This window comes from Balaenoptera borealis (genome assembly GCF_965194805.1).
Source record: "Balaenoptera borealis genome assembly, chromosome: 3".
NCBI lineage: Eukaryota > Metazoa > Chordata > Mammalia > Artiodactyla > Balaenopteridae > Balaenoptera > Balaenoptera borealis.
In genome coordinates, this window is record NC_138866.1 from 61,578,293 (window position 1) to 61,595,411 (window position 17,119).

Consider the following 17,119-nt stretch of genomic DNA (forward strand, 5'->3'; position numbering starts at 1 on the left):
TCGCTGCCTCTCTTGTTGCGGAGCACAGGCTCCAGACGCGCAGGCTCAGTAGTTGTGGCTCACGGGCCCAGTTGCTCCGCGGCATGTGGGATCTTCCCAGACCAGGGCTCAAACCCGTGCCCCATGCATTGGCAGGCAGATTCTCAACCACTGCACCACCAGGGAAGCCCTCAATGCTAGGTCTTTATATATGTAATTGTTTTTATTTAATTCCACCCCAAACCCAGTGGCATGAATTCTATTATTACCCCTCAGTTTAGGGATCAAGAAATGGAGCTTCAGGGAAGTTTCTTGCCCAGAGTCACACCGCTAGTAAAAGGTAGAACCAGAACTCAAACCCAGGGGTCACAGGAGAATGTGGAAAAAATATACTGTATTTATGTTTCAGGCTCACTCTCCTCGACAAACTACAGTATAAGAACTCTCCCCAGGATCTGTATATGGTTTATGTCCATGGTGCATGTGCATAACTACATCAGTGCTTGACTTTCTTAGGAAGATTGGTTGATGTAGACAATTATGCATATTTCCCAGCTTATTCAAAGAGATGAGCAGAGTTACGTCTGAGGGATATGACCATTACATCACTGCTTGTACCCATTGTGGACCCTGAATAACAAGGCTGGATTAAAACTTCCAAGGATCCCTACTTTCTGGCATTCAAGCCCTGTGAATTCCCTTCCCCTTGAGTGTGGGATGAACTTAGTGATTTCTTCTAGTAAATAGAATAGAGCAAAATTGATGGGCTGTCACTACTGAGAGTAGGTCACACAAGACTTGTTCTCTCACTGGTTGGCTGTGAAGGAAGCCTGCTGCCATGCTGTGAGCTGCCCTACGGAGAGACCCACTTGGCCAGGAAGTGATGTTTCTGGCCAACAGCCAGGAAAGCCAGCTTGGAATTGGATCCTCCCCAAGTTGAGCATTGAGAAGGCTGCAGCCCCAGCTGACACCTTGACTACAGCCTTGTGAGAGAACTTAAGTCGGAGGTACCCAGCTAAGCTGCTCCTGGATTCCTGACAATTAGAAACTCAGATAACTGTTTGTAGCTTTAGATCACTAAGTTTTGGAGTAGTTTTTTTTTACACAGCACAGATAACTAATACAATTCCTAAGGTAAAGGGAGGAGAGTAAAGCCTACCCTCTGTGAGTAACCTCTGGGAGAGCTGACAGAGAACACTGGTCCAAGGAGTAGGGCACAAAATGTTTCCTTCAGGCCATTTCCTGTCGCTGGAACACCAGCCCAGCTGGAACCAGGATGCAGCTTCAGGAGCGGTCCACTCTATCTTTGCTAATGGGTGAATGGTTCAGCTTTCTCCCAGCCTGCTTATTATATCAGGATTTGATTATGTTGATTGGCCCAGGGGAAAGTGAAAGTGAGTTTGAACTAAATTTGTACCTCTTGAAAAAAGAACCAGGTCTAAGGCCTGGAGAGGAGTTCACTCAGCAAACTGTGAGAAGCTTAACAGACCCTCATCCTGCCCTCAGGTGGCTCACAGTGTGATGGTGGTCACAGCCCCAAATATGCAGCTGCGACTTATCCTTAGGGAGGGCCTACAGCCATGTGACCCTGCATGATGTAGAGTCAGCGCAACACAACACAGTCTGCCAACCAAAGAATAACCCCAAAGAGTTAAAATCTTTATTCAGTCTCTCGAAGTAACATCCAAGTGGGGAGTCCATTCTTTTTTTTTTTTAAGGATTCAAATAATTTTATCATATTTGAAATTCACAACTCCAAGGTATTTAAAGCAGATATTATTAGGAGTCCCATTTTATAGGCAACTTACGCTCATCTAGATGACTAGCCCAAGGTTTCAGTTTTATTTTAAATTTACTTTACTGAAGTATAGTTGATTTACAATGTGTCTTAGTTTCTGGCATACAGCAAAGTGATTCCATTACACATATATATAATAGTTTGCATCTGCTAATCCCAAACTCCCAATCCATCCCTCTCCCTTGACAACCACAAGTCTGTTCTCTATATCCGTGAGTCTGTTTCTGTTTCGTAGATAAGTTCATTTGTGCCATATTTTAAATTCCACATATAAGTGATATCATATGGTATTTGTCTTTCTCTTTCTGGCTCACTTAGTATGATAATCCCTAGGTCCATCCATATTGCTGCAAATGGCATTATTTCATTCTTTTCATGGCTGAGTAATATTCCATCGTATTTATGTACCACATCTTCTTTATCCATTCATCTGTCAGTGGACATGACATGGTTGTTTCCATGTCTTAGCTATTGTAAATAGTCCTTCTGTGAACATAAGGGTGCATGTATCTTTTCGAGTTATAGTTTTTTCCAGATATATGCCCAGTAGTGGGACTGTTGGATCATATGTCAATTCAGTTTTTAGTTTTTTTGAGGAACCTCCATACTGTTTTACATAGTGGCTGCGGGAGTCCATTCTTAATGCCTAGCAAAACATCTTTGAAATCACCTCTCTCAATTTCAGCCACTCTCAAATTCCTCCTCACTACTGGCAGCTGCTCCTCCTAATTCCCTCTCAAGTCCTGATTTAGGACCCTTTAAAACCAGCTTTTTACCCCACCCCCTCCCCCTCATTCCTGCTCCTTTCTGATGGACATCTTCTTGTCCAGGAGTCACACACTGGCAGGCATGTAGGGCCACACCGCCCGTGGGTTGTCTTGTTTGGCTTCTACAACAATCAAGAAATTTTATACAAAAATCCAAATTGGGTTTGACTTGAGAAAGGGTTAGATCTGACCACAAGGGGGCTCCCTTCTGGCCTGGCAGCAGCTGGCCAGCACCTGGCAGCGCCTCACCTGCTTTTGCTTCACAGGCCCCAATTCTGCTGCTTCTACACCGCCCCTCTCACCCACGGCATCCCTGCCCTGCCAGCGTTTCACTCTTGTGTCTCCTGTTCTAGCTTCACGCCCAGCTCCCTGCACTGGTCCCAAGATGGAAGAGAAAGGAGTATGCCAAGTGGACAAGGCCATGATCTTCTTTAGGAGGCAGAGTGGAGGGAGGGAAAGAGGCAGAGAATACACACAGGATAAAAATGTTTGTCACCGTTATATGTAAAATTACAAACTTTGATAAATGCCGTGAAGGAAAAGTCTAGGTTCTTGCTCAGTTCCTGCCAACACCATGACAGTGATCGCAAAGCCTGTGTCCTTCACCACCAGGCAGCACGGCCTTCACGGAAGGTGTCCTGTGGGTCTGGGCTGAGGCCAGGGGCTGAAGGACACTTGGGGTCGGCTGCACCCATGTCAACGCTGTGAAGGGGCCCTGGAAGCTGCTCCGGTGACACGGGGAGCCTGGAGGGAGCAGTCCAAGAGCATTTGCTCTGTGGAGGTCATGGCTCTGCTCTGTTTTAAGAAGGAAACCAGGAATGAGCTTATGGGTTTGCTCTGGCAGCAAGATGCAGAGCTCGCTTAGGAAAGGAAGACCAAGGTTTATTATGATTGGGTAAAGCCCTTAATTGCCACTTTGGACGAAGCGTAGTTTTAAAATTCATATTCTGTAACCAAAGGGCCTCTCCTCATACAGAAGTACTGTGGCTAATTAGTGGCTGGGCATCTTGTAAGAAACGGCTATTTATTTTTAGTAAAAGCTTCTTGGAACTTTCCTGACTTCTGCCTCCTTTCAGTGCCCCCGGCTGCCAGAGGACGTTAACAGGAATGAGTAGGGTTGAACTTTGCTCACAGCCAGTTAGCCTTTTCCGGGGGCCTGATTCTTCTCTTTGGGGGAGGGAATGAGCATGGCTCTCGCCCCTTCCGGTCTGCCCCACCCGGTGGCCCAGTGGCAAGAGCCGGATCCCAGTGCTAGGCCCCTGGTTCCCGCTCCAAAGATGGGGAAGCTTTTCCTGCCAGGGCTGAGACGTCAAGTAGGGCGTGGAGAAGGACATTGGCCCCGTGATGAGGGGCTGAGAATCCAGGAAAGGCTCTGAGGTACACAGATACTCCCTGGATGTCTCCTCATTGTCCATCCGGATTCACTCTTTTAAAAAAATTTTTATTTATTTACTTATTTACTTTTGGCTGTGCTGGGTCTTCGTTTCTGTGCGAGGGCTTTCTCTAGTTGCGGCGAGTGGGGGCCACTCTTCATCGCGGTGCGTGAGCCTCTCACTGTCGTGGCCTCTCTTGTTGCGGAGCACAGGCTCCAGACGCGCAGGCTCAGTAGCTGTGGCTCACGGGCCCAGTTGCTCCGCGGCATGTGGGATCCTCCCAGACCAGGGCTCGAACCCGTGTCCCCTGCATTGGCAGGCAGACTCTCAACCACTGCGCCACCAGGGAAGCCCCTGGATTCACTCTTTACCCTCTTCCTCCCTGCTCTGGACCCGACGAGGCTCATCTGTGTGGACCACAGCAACCTGCTCCCTGGTTCTCTGCTTTCCCTTGGGGTTTGGTGGAACACCAGTAGGAGACTGAGGTGAGGGTATCATTCTCTGGCCCGCATCCCTTGGGGTTGCAGCTCTTGTCAGGAGACCCTCTTCATACAGCTTGCTCCATTCAGATTCTGGAAAACAGGTCCTCCTCCCTTCCCTTCAGACATGGAGCAATAACGGAGCCCTGCGATTACTAGTCCATTACTGCCCACACCTTTGCAAAGAGTGTGCTTATTAAACTCTCAATTATCCTCATTTGAGGGTGCCAGCTGTTTCCTGCAAGAACCTTGACTGATACAGCTATCCTTCCCTAACCAGAGCTCCAAGAACAGGGCTGCCTTTCCTGGGGAGCAGTGAGGAAATCGGCCAGGATTGGGACCTAGACTGCTGTGTGCAGAGAGGAGCCTCACTCACCATGCCAGAGGGAAGGGGTGGGCCCAGACCCGCCCGGAGTCCCCTCTCCACCAGGAGACAAAGGCTGGAAGATGAAAGAGGGTAAAAATCACAGGCTTGCATGAAGCCCTTTCTTCTTCCGTCCTCTTCGATGGCTTTCTGTCACTTGGCTAGCTTCTGGCAGATTATGAGACATTAGCAAAAACATATGGATTCTCAAAGAACTGGCCTGCGTGTTTAACCCATGTTCAAATGTAGGTTTGTTCTAGGCCTGAAGGGTTTGGGCTCCCTGGAAGGTTTTGGATTTCAAGGCAGAAGGCCCTGGAGGGTAATATGAGTGGACGGAACCACACTTAGAGAGAAGGTTTTTGCTTTGGCATTGTTCACCCTCGCTTGCTTGAAGGAGTGGATTTTGATATAATGTCCTTCCCCTCTGATTAGTAGCCATTGTCCATGTGAGGCTGTGACGCATGGGCCTTATGTTAGTTTCCTCGAGGTTTAAAACACTCTTCCCTATTTTTCTCTCATGTTATACAATAATTCTTGGGAAGAAGCACAGGAACACATACACACTTGGCCTTTTCAGGGCCTTTGAACCTCTCCTGTGTGTAGAAAATCCTTGCCTTCTTAGTTCAATAAAGACAGCTTTAAAGTACTTCAAATAATCATGTACAAAGACCCTGAGGTGAGGATAGAGGGTCAGGGGTAAAATGAATAGAAACAGATGAGTTTAAAAATGCAGGTTTCACAAACTCTTCCAGAAAATAGAAGAGGAACAAATACTTTCCAACCCATTTTATTAAGCCAGTATTACCCTGATTCCTAAACTAGACAAGAACATTACAAGAAAACTACTGAACAATAATCCTCATAAACGTATATGTAGAATCCTTAACAAAATACTGGTAAATCAAATTCAGTCATATATAAAAATAATAATCAGGACCATCAATAAAGGGAGATTTATCATGGAAGTACAAGATTGCTTCAACATTTGAAAATCATTCAATGTAATTCACCATATCAATAAGCTCAAAAGAAAAATCATATTATCACCTGAAACAATGCAGGGAAAAAAAGCATTTTATAAAGTCCAAAATCCATGCATAATAGAAACTTTATATAAACTAGCAATAGAAGAAAAAATCCAAACCTGAAAAAGGGAATCAGCAAAAGCCTGCAGTTAACATGATACTTAATGGTGAAAGACTGAATGCTTTACCCTGAAGGTTGGGAACACAGTGGGGATGTCTACTCTTACCACTTCTAGTCAAGGTCATCCTGGCGGTCCTAGCCAGTAATAAGGCAAGAAAAGTAAATGAGTCATATATCTTGGAAAGGAAAAAGTAAAACTATCTTTATTAGCAAGTAATATGATTACATAAAAAATCTCAAGGAATCATAACAATTACTGAACTGCTATGTGAGTTTATTGAGTTGAGACAACACAAAGTCAATATAAAAGATGAATTATATTTCTCTGTATTATCAATGAGTTATTGGAAGCTGAAGTAAAAAATACAATTTATGGTAGCATGAAAATGAAATGTTCAGAGATAAATTTAAAAACTATGTACAATACCTGTACCTTGCTGAGAAAAATCAGAGAAGATCTATATAAATAGACCTATACACTGTGCTTTTGGATTGGAATTCTCAATATTGTTGAGCTATCAGTTCTTCCCCAAATTGATCAACAGATTGAACAAATGTCAGTGAAAATCCCAGGAAGTTGCTCTTTTTTTAGAAATTGAAAAGCAGATTCTAAAATTTGTATGGAAATGCAAAAGATCTAGAATAGCCAGAATAATTTTGAAAAAGAGGAACAAAGATGGGGGGTTCATAATATTTGAGTTCAAGACTTTATATAAAGTTATGGTAATAAAGACAGGATGGCATTGGTGTAAGAAGGGTTACACATATCAATAGAGAGTTCGAAATAGATCCACACATATGTAGTGAGTTGAATTTTGACAAAGGTGCTAAGGTAATTGAATGAAAGAAGGACTGACATTTTAGAAAATGATGCTGGACAACTGGAACAACTGGGCATCCACATGCAAAAAACACAAACGAATCTCAACCCTTACCTTGTAGCATATACAAAAACCAACTTGAAATGGATCATAGCCCTAAATTTAAGTGCAAAAATTATGACTTCATTAAAATTAGAAACCCCCTTTTTTTTTTTTTTAAATGTTGTGGAGTGTCACGTACAGGGAAGTGTAGATTGTAGGAAAGCTCAGTGTTGTGTTTTTTAAATTTTATTTATTTATTTATTAATTTATGGCTGTGTTGGGTTTTCGTTTCTGTGCGAGGGCTTTCTCTAGTTGTGGGAAGCAGGGGCCACTCTTCATCGCGGTGCACAGGCCTCTCACTATCGCGGCCTCTCTTGTTGCGGAGCACAGGCTCCAGACGCGCAGGCTCAGTAATTGTGGCTCACGGGCCCAGTTGCTCCGCGGCACGTGGGATCTTCCCAGACCAGGGCTCGAACCCGTGTCCCCTGCATTGGCAGGCAGATTCTCAACCACTGCGCCACCAGGGAAGCCCTAGAACCCCCCTTTTAAAAGACACCACTAAAGAAAAGGAAAACTACAAACCAGGAGGAAGTATTTTCAAAAACTTATCTTTTGAAGGACTTGTATCCCAAAAATATAGAACACTTACAAGTCAATAATTAAAAGATGAACTACCCATAAAAAATGCAAAGGATTTTAACACACACTTTACCAAAGGAAGAGATATGAATAGCAAATAAGTACATGAAGAGGTGCTCAACATCACTAGTGTTTAGGGAAACAAATTAAAATCACAATAAGATACTACTTCACACCCACTAGAATGCCTAAAATTTAAAAGATTGACAGTAGCAAGTGTACACAGAATGTGGTACAATTAAAAATCTCATCCATTGCTGGTGTAAATGCAAAATGGTATAACCACTTTGAAAAACAGTTTGGTGGTTTGTTATACAGTCAAACTTCTACTTACCATACAATCCAACAATTCCATTCCTGGGTATTTTCCCACAAACACTTGCAGGCGAATGTTCATAGCAGCTTTATTCATAAAAGCCACAAACCAAATGTTCAAAAACTGGTGAGTGGGTAAATGAGTTTTGGTACCTCATCCACTTACGTGACTTCCATTCACAATGGAATACTACTCAACAAAAAGAAGGAATGAGCTACTGATACATGCAGCAACATAGATGAATTCCAGAAGCGTTGTGCTAAGTAAAAGAAGACGATACAAAAGACTACATACTGAAAAATTCCATTTATATGATATTCTAGAAAAGGCAGTACTATGTAGTTGCCAGCAGTTAAGGGGTCAGAAGGAAGAGACTGACTGCAAAGGCGCAGGAGGAAAATTTTTTGGGGTGATGGAAATATTCTGCATCTTGATCATGATGGTGGCTGCATGACTACACATTTATCAAAGCTCATCCAACTATACAATTAAAAGCGTACATTTTATTGTATATAAACTATTCCTCAATAAACCTAGCTTTATAAAAATAATAAAATACAGGTTTCTGCTTGTTACTCAACTAAAATCTAGCCAAATTGGCTAGTCTCACAAGCTAATGAAAACACAACCCCCAGTTCCTTTCTCCTTCTTTAGTCCCATGTTGGAAATCCAGTAAAACATTTCTCTTTAGCTCTTGTCTCTTCCTTCTTCCACTTCCATCTCCACCTCTGGTCTAAGCTCTAGCCTCCACCTCCTTCAAAGGGTAGAGAAAATGATGGTGGAGCTCTGCTCACTGACTTAGCTAGGCAGGACAATAATGTTAAATGGCTAAGAGATCACACCCACCCTCACTTTCCCATCCCCATTGGAGAAATGAACCATTGGTTTGTTTGGTTTTTTGGTACCTGTCATTGTATCAGCTCAAACCCAGAGAATGATGACTCACAAAAAAGTAAAGCATCATCCCACAGAGTGGGCAGACTAGCACAGAGAAAAGAATAGGGGCTTCGGAGTATTCCAGTCCTAGATCTGTCACTTACTGAGCAAATACTTTAAACCTCCTGAGTCTTGGTTTCCTTTTCTGTAAAATAAGGACATAATACCCGCCTTGGGAGGTGGCTGTAAACATTAAATGAGACCTTTATTAACATGTCAAGAATCTAGCATATAGAATTTCTCAACCAACAGTTGTTATCATTATTATTAATTATTTAATTAGGCTTGGTAAAGAGTGCTGTAAAAAAATCAAATGAAATATGTGGTTGGGCAAGGAAGAGGTCAAACTGAAGTTGAGATGGCTATTTCATTTTATTTATAACCAAGCCTTGTTCTATGAAGGATTTAAGGCAATTATATACAAATAAAAGGATAAAAATAAATAATTGAAGGAGCCTATGACAAGGAAATGGCAGAAAAATAGTAATATCAATACCAAGAAATGCATATCTGAAGATCTTGATAGTTGCTATGGGTGAGTCACACAATTCGGCTTTGAAATTTTATGATAATTCAATGTAAAGAGGAAGATATGCTGAGTTTCAAGATTCATACTTTCCACCAGCTACAAACAAGCTAGGTTGTGAGGAAAATGCATATCCTAAGGTGCTGGTAGTTGCTAGGGATGAGTCACAAATTTGGCTTTGAAATTTTTGATAATTCAATGTAAAAAGCAAGATATGCTTAGCTTCAAGATTCAGACTTTCCACTAGCTACCAACGAGCTAGGTCATGAGGAGAAATACATATTTTTCTTACACCCAAGAGACCTCATACAGAGGAAGCACAGTCATGAAGTGGATGGTTTCTCAACCACAGCCCCCATAAATTCAGAAGTGAGTTTCTTATAAAATCCCTCAGTGTAGGCCAAAGCACAGATCTACACCTCTACAAAAAGCATGAGACTCACATGGTTTGGTATAATCCTAAGGTAAAAATTTTAACTATCTAAAGGAATGTGTGTGTGTCTTTTCAAGCCAGCCCCCATAAATAGTTTTTGAAATTTTTGGTAAGTGTTGGAGAGCAGAGAGTTCAAAACGGTAATTTCTGGCAAGAATTTGAAGGGTGAATATTTTGAATTGTTAATTAAAGGAAAAGACAGTCACTGGCTAAGAGTAGAGTTATGATCCTTTGAAAATTAAAGAGTCTAACCGAAATCCACCTCTGCATGGCAGTGGGATGAGGGACAAACTATGGGCAGGGTAAAAAATACTCCTAAGAAAGAGTCCCGGAGCCTGCTCTGACGCACTGAGGAACAGGCAATCGAGATCCAAAGTTCTAAGCTATAGTGTAAGGCCATAATGATTTTAGTCTGCAAAAATTTCAAAGCAGATGTTAGCAATCACCCACCACGGGCACTGAAAAAAATCTCAATAAAATACACGTAGCATTGCTAATTTTAAGCAGTGTAGGTTCTGGTCAAAGACTTCAAGATGAATTAGTTGCAAATCATATTCTTAGATAGTGAAATGATTTGACCAGTTGTAGGGAACTGTTGGATACAAGCCACACGAAACACAGAGCACATCTGCCAAGGATAATGAATTTGGTTTGGAAAAGTTGATCTTTCCTTCTGGTAACATTTAGATAGCAAGATCAAAAAAAAATTTTTTTGAGACCACTTCTAGAATATGCTAGGAAAGTCTCTGCAAGGGAGCTGGACTGGGTCACTTGAGAGGGGCTCAGCCCAAGAAGGCTACCTGGAGGGGTGAGGAGACCCCAACAGAGACACGCACCTCAAACTGGGAGCTGAAAGGAAAGTTGTCAGGCAACTTTAGCTGGAGGAATTATCATCCAAGTCAAGATTCCCAGTGATGATCAAGAATCAAGAAGCCCCAGGCAAGAGAAGCAAATAGCATTTGGAATCTCCCACACCCAGATGGTGCTAATGTCCTATTGCAACTGTAACAATTGTTGTGGATGTGGGTGTGTGCTCTCAGATCCCTCTTTCAGGACCAAGGCACTCATTCCCCAGCTCACATTTGAGTCCTTCCCCCGAAATTGCTCTTGGCAGAAGATTTTGTCCTCTCCCTGGAAGCAGCCTGGGCCCAACTTCCTTTATAAGCACTGCTGGACCCTGTGGTATACCTGAAGACCATCCCAGCTTCACAACTCCCAGTGGGACTGGCTGAGACCTCTGTGGCAACTGCATTGCCATTCACCTTCTCCCTTCACACATGGACACCAAATTTCATATAGAGTTTTGAGGCGTCCTTTGACCCCCTGAAGGTGAACTAAAGGTTAAGAACTGCTGTCCTACAAGGTAGAAGAGTGACTGAGATAAAATGACCCTAACTAATTCTACCAGCAAGTGGGAATCACCAACAGAGCAGAAGTTACAGAAACCTTGGCATAAGACCATGCTTTTAAATATATGTATACACATATACATATATGTATGTAATTGAGACATATAAGATAAAATTCATGTAACATAAAATTAACCATAAGCCATTTCAAAGTGTACAATTCAGTGGCAATTAATACGCTCATGATATTGTATAACCATCACCTCTATCTAGTTACAAGAAATTTTTATTACCCCAGAAGTAAACCCTGTATCCATAAAGCAGTCACTCCCTAGTCCTTCTTCCTCAGCCCCTGGCAACCACTGGACTGCTCTGTGTCTTTATAGATATAGCTATTCTGGATATTTCCTATAAATGGAATCATACAATATGTGACCTTTTGTGTCTGGCTTATTTCATATAACATGATGTTTTCAAGATTCATATACATCATATCATGTATCAGTACTTCATTCCTTTCTACGTCTGAATAATATGCCCCTGTATGGATATACCACATTTGTTTATCCATTCATCAGTTGATGGACATTTGCATTGTTTATGGCTTTTGTGAATATTATGTGAATAGTACTACTATGAGTATTTGTGTACAAGTATTTGTTTGAATACTTGTTTTCTTTTGGATATATATCTAGGAGTACAATTATTGGATCACTTGGTAACTCTATGTTTAACTTGTTGAGGGACTGCTTAACTGTTTTCCACCATGGCTGCATATTTTAAATGCCTACCAGCAATGAACGAGGGTTCCAATTTCTCCATATCTTTGCCAAAAGTTGTTATTTTCTGTTTTTCATTATGGTCAACCTGTGGGTGTAAAGTGGTATTTCACTGGGTTTTGATTTGAATTTTCCTAATGACTAATGATATTGAACATCTTTTCATGTGCTTGTGGGCTACTTGTATATTTTGGGGGAAATGTCTGATTAAGTCCTCTGACCATTTTTAAATTGGGTTGTTTGTCTTTTTGTTGCTGAGTAGTAGGAACTCTTTATATATTCTGGATACCAGACCCTTATCAGATATATGGTTTGCAAATATTCTCTCTCATTCTGTGGGTTGTCTTTTCACTATCTTGATAGTGTCCTCTAATGCACAAAATTTTGACAAAGTCCAACTTATCTTTTTTTTTTTGCTTGTGCTTTTGGTGTCATATCTAACAAACCATTCCTAAATCTAAGGTCATGAAGATCTACCATTACATTTTCTTCAGAGAGTTTTATAGTTTTAGCTCTTAATTTTAGGTCTTTGATCCATTTTGAGTTAATGTTTGTGAGGTAAGGGTCCAGCATCATTCTTTTTCATATGAATATCCAGTTATCCCAGCACCATTTGTTGAAGAAAATGGACCATGTCTTTTCGAGGCTGTAACAAGATGTTGAGTATGGTTGTGTGTGTTCCTAGGCCAGAGATTCCCACATTTTCTCAGTTCATGATGCCCTCGATGTCTCAGTAATTTTTTCATGGTGCTCTTAGGCCAAAAGAAATACGTAACAGTTTAATGTATTAGAAATGGTTAGGGCCAAAACCTTCAGAAGTATTTCTGTTCTAACAACTTACTAGCTGTTTGCAAACATATTACACATTAATTGAAAGAAAAGACAATATTTTTATTTCATTCTTAAATGAAAAATACTAAATGCGTATACCTGTTTGGCACTGCACAACTTTTCAAACTCTGGAATCAGATAGGACACTGCCACCTTCCTTTCCTGTTCTATATTGATTTTTTTTTTCATGGTACTTGCTTTTTATTACAGTATCCACTGAAAATCCAACTTTGCAAAAATATGATGTCCACAAAAGAATGTGATGCGATATAATGGTGAAATTATAAACAATCTTGAGCTAGTAGTTCATACGATGTCTGATAGATGTTGGGTATCCTTGTGTTTTCCTCAGAAGTTGAAAATATTTTGCAGCAAGCCTGTGAGTTTGCTGTAGTGTCCAGGGCACCCCAGCACACAGTTGGGGAACCATGGTCTTAGACTTGTGGAAAACTGATTTTAAAGCACAAGGCAAAAGAGACACAGTTCCATCACAAGAAGCTCTAGAGGGGAAGGCCACTTAAGACTGCTGAGAACTCTCAAAAATGCAATTTTACATGATCCTGGTGTGGAAGGATAAAGGGAAGTTCACAAAGAAACCCTACTAAGTCCAGACTGAAAAACAACATGCACCAATGATGGAAAGTATGTGTGTGGGCAGGGTAAGGGGGGAGACATAATATTAAGTACAAACAACTTAGGAGAGTGGCACAGATGTGCAATGACAGGGCTAGAAAAGTTGATGTCCCAAGTGAGGCAAGTCTTGCAAAAAGTACTAAAGATAGCTAAAAGGGAAATTAATGTTTAGAGTAAGGAAATTAGTTTTAGAGCAAGAAAGAGTAAGGCGGGGTAGGCCAAATATATAGCTTGTTGTTGTCATGTTTATGGGGATCAGAGAGAAATATGAACTTCTGATTGCGTCTGTCTCCCTCGTTAAGGAGAATGACATGCAGACTGAAAAGACTGAATTTACAGTAGCACAGAGGCGTGTACCAGCAGGAGAGCCTGGATATGCTGCAGTAACAAACAAAGCCAAAAAAATCAGTGGCTGAAACAACAAAGGTTTAATTCTCACTCACGTAAAGTCCTTTGTAGGTTCAGTCAATTCCCTAGGCAGCTGCTCTCTGTATGTTGGTTCAACATGCCAGGTGACTTTGGTCTTGTGGCATTGTGACACTGACATGTGCTTCCATGCAGGGGATGGGGGGCATGGGGATTTTCACATGACTCAAATGTTTCCACATGGAAGTGATGCTAGTCTTCACTTCCTCTCACATTTCACTGGCCAAAGCAAGTCACAGGGTCCCTTACTTTGAGGGATTCAGAAGGGGCAGTCCTCCTGAGCATGCGGAAGAAGAGGGGCTTAGAAAAATGAGGGAGCAGCATTAATGCCCATCATAAGGTATCTCTACCTCCTTTCTCAATTCTGCTACAAACCTACATTTCCTGACACTTGGGACAAGTTTTTAGGTCATGTACAATGAGAAGATATAGTAAACAGAGGGTTCTCATTTGACCCTTTATTTCTGAGTGTATGGAAACTCTTCTGGAGCCTCTGTGGTTTGATTACTCCTCCACTCGGTCCTCCCCGGTCATCATGGTCTATGTGGGTAGAATGAAGGATGCCCCATGGACATGCCAGGGCAAAGGGGGCAGGTCTTTGGTGGGGGCGGGGTGGGACTCCAGGAGCTAAAAAGCAGAACACATGGCCAGCAACAGAGAGCAGGTTCTTTTGAACAGACTAGGTTATTTACTGTTCTCTGCTCCCTGGGGATTTAAGAATGCTGCGCCTTGGCTAAACAATGGAAACTGCTATGTTGCTAGGTTGTCCCAGTAGCTGCTTATGGGTAACTAGAAAAGCCAAATTTATGGGCAGTCCCTTTAGAGTTATAACAAATACTAATAATCCCTTAAGATTAACCACTGGGAATTCCTTTACGACTATGAACAGTGAAGAACATTTGCAGCTCTGCAAATCTCTCTCCAATGCTTCATCCACTTCCTGATACAGTAGTGCCTAAAAAGCTTTGTGGAGTCCCTACTGTGCCTCACTTCACACCCTGCAGAGGTCTGGACTCTGGAGTGGATTAGACTTTGAACAAGGCTGTAGATCAAGTGAGGAGGAGTCTTGGGTCTCCTCTGCAGCAGTAACCCTGAAAGAGCCATTGAATAACCTCTAGGTTCCTAGAACTGGCTTCATGGAGTATTTGAGTTTATAATAGGTCACTATCAACACTTCAACTTCTGGCATAAATTTTGAAATATATCTTTCCTGTTCTATCAACAGCGGGAGTCCCACTCAGGGTAAAAATCTCAACTGAACTGGAATGTTCTTGCCTTTAATGGAGATTTTGCCGGTGTTAAGATACAGCTGGTAAGAGGCATTGTTTCCACTTTTCTCTAAGCTGTCCTTTATGCACAGCCCACCAACTAGCAGATTGCAAGGATCAAAGATTGGCTGTAGTTCTGGAAAGATTCAGAGCTGAATTATAATTCCAAACAAGACTGAAAATGGGGGTCCTCTGCTGACTTGGCTGCAGACTGTCCACTCAGCGGCCCTGTGTTTCCTTGGCAGTTTGGTAGCAGGATTCTCATGTTGTCAGCACAGTGGAGGTCTTGGTGCACAGGTTTCTTGGAAGTGACACAAGAAAAGAGCCTGAGATTATTTTTAGAAGCATTGACTCCAGAAATTAGAACAGATAATCCTCCCTGGTGCCACGGTACAACCTACTCAGAGGAGACACACTTAACGGAGCGGAGAACCCTTTTGAAAAATTGGCCCCTTCTTCCAAATAAATAATGTGGGTTTCACTTCCAACAGCCAAAAGCCATAAATAGGAAGAGTTGGGAAAGAATTCTGGAATAAACGGTTGGATGGAACTGAATTGTGTCAGAAGATGTATGAAACAAGAATGGAAAGAATGAATAATATGTTGCAAAAAAGAGAAAAAAAAGTACTTGGGACTGTAGGGATCTGCCAGGTTCTAAATCTCAAGCAGGCCCCGCCCCCGTTTGGTGGGATTTTTGCATTAAATTCATGGAGATTTCAGGCAGAGCTGAAGAGGACAGTAGAGGTATGGTTTCCTTGATGAAGAAGGTCACATTAAAAAATGGAGGGTACCGACATTTTTTGCATATGATGCCAATTTTTTTTTAACATCTTTATTGGAGTATAATTGCTTTACATTGCTGTGTTAGTTTCTGCTGTATAACAAAGTGAATCAGCTATACGTATACATATATCCCCATATCCCCTCCCTCTTGCGTCTCCCTCCCACCCTCCCTATCCCACCCCTCTAGGTGGTCACAAAGCACGGAGCTGATCTCCCTGTGCTATGAGGCTGCTTCCCACTAGCTATCTATTTTACATTTGGTAGTGTATATATGTCCATGCCACTCTCTCGCTTCTTGCCAGCTTATCCTTCCCTCTCCCCGTGTCCTCAGGTCCATTCTCTACATCTGTGTCTTTATTCTTGTCCTGCCCCTAGGTTCTTCAGAACCATTTTCTTTTTTTAGATTCCATATATATGTGTTAGCATACAGTATTTGTTTTTCTCTTTCTGACTTACTTCACTCTGTATGACAGGCTCTAGGTCCATCCACCTCACTACAAACAACTCAATTTCGTTTCTTTTTATGGCTGAGTAATATTCCATTGTATATATGTGTCACATCTTCTTTATCCATTCATCTGTCGATGGACACTTAGGTTGCTTCCATGTCCTAACTATTGTAAATAGTGCTGCAGTGAACATTGGGGTACATGACTCTTTGAATTATGGTTTTCTCAGGGTATATGCCCAGTAGTGGGATTGCTGGATCATATGGTAGTTCTATTTTTAGTTTTTTAAGAAAGCTCCATACTGTTCTCCATAGTGGCTATATCAATTTACATTCCCACCAACAGTGCAAGAGGGTTCCCTTTTCTCCACACCCTCTCTAGCATTTATTGTTTGTAGACCTTTTGATGATGGCCATTCTGACCAGTGTGAGGTGATACCTCATTTGTAGTTTTGATTTGCATTTCTCTAATGATTAGTGATGTTGAGCATCCTCTCATGTGTTCGTTGGCCATCTGTATATCTTCTTTGGGGAAATGTCTATTTAGGTCTTCTGCCCATTTTTGGATTGGGTTGTTTGTTTTTTGATATTGAGCTGCATGAGCTGCTTGTATATTTTGGAGATTAATCCTTGGTCAGTTGCTTCGTTTGCAAATATTTTCTCCCATTCTGAGGGTTGTCTTTTTGTCTTGTTTATGGTTCCCTTTGCTGTGCAAAAGCTTTAAAGTATCATTAGTTCCCGTTTGTTTATTTTTGTTTTTATTTCCATTTCTCTAGGTCAAAAAGGATCTTGCTGTGATTTATGTCATAGAGTGTTCTGCCTATGTTTTCCTCTAAGAGTTTTATAGAGTATGGCCTTACATTTAGGTCTTTAATCCATTTTGAGTTTATTTTTGTGTATGGTGTTAGGGAGTGTTCTAATTTCATTCTTTTACATGTAGCTGTCCAGTTTTCCCGGCATCACTTATTGAAGAGGATTTCTTT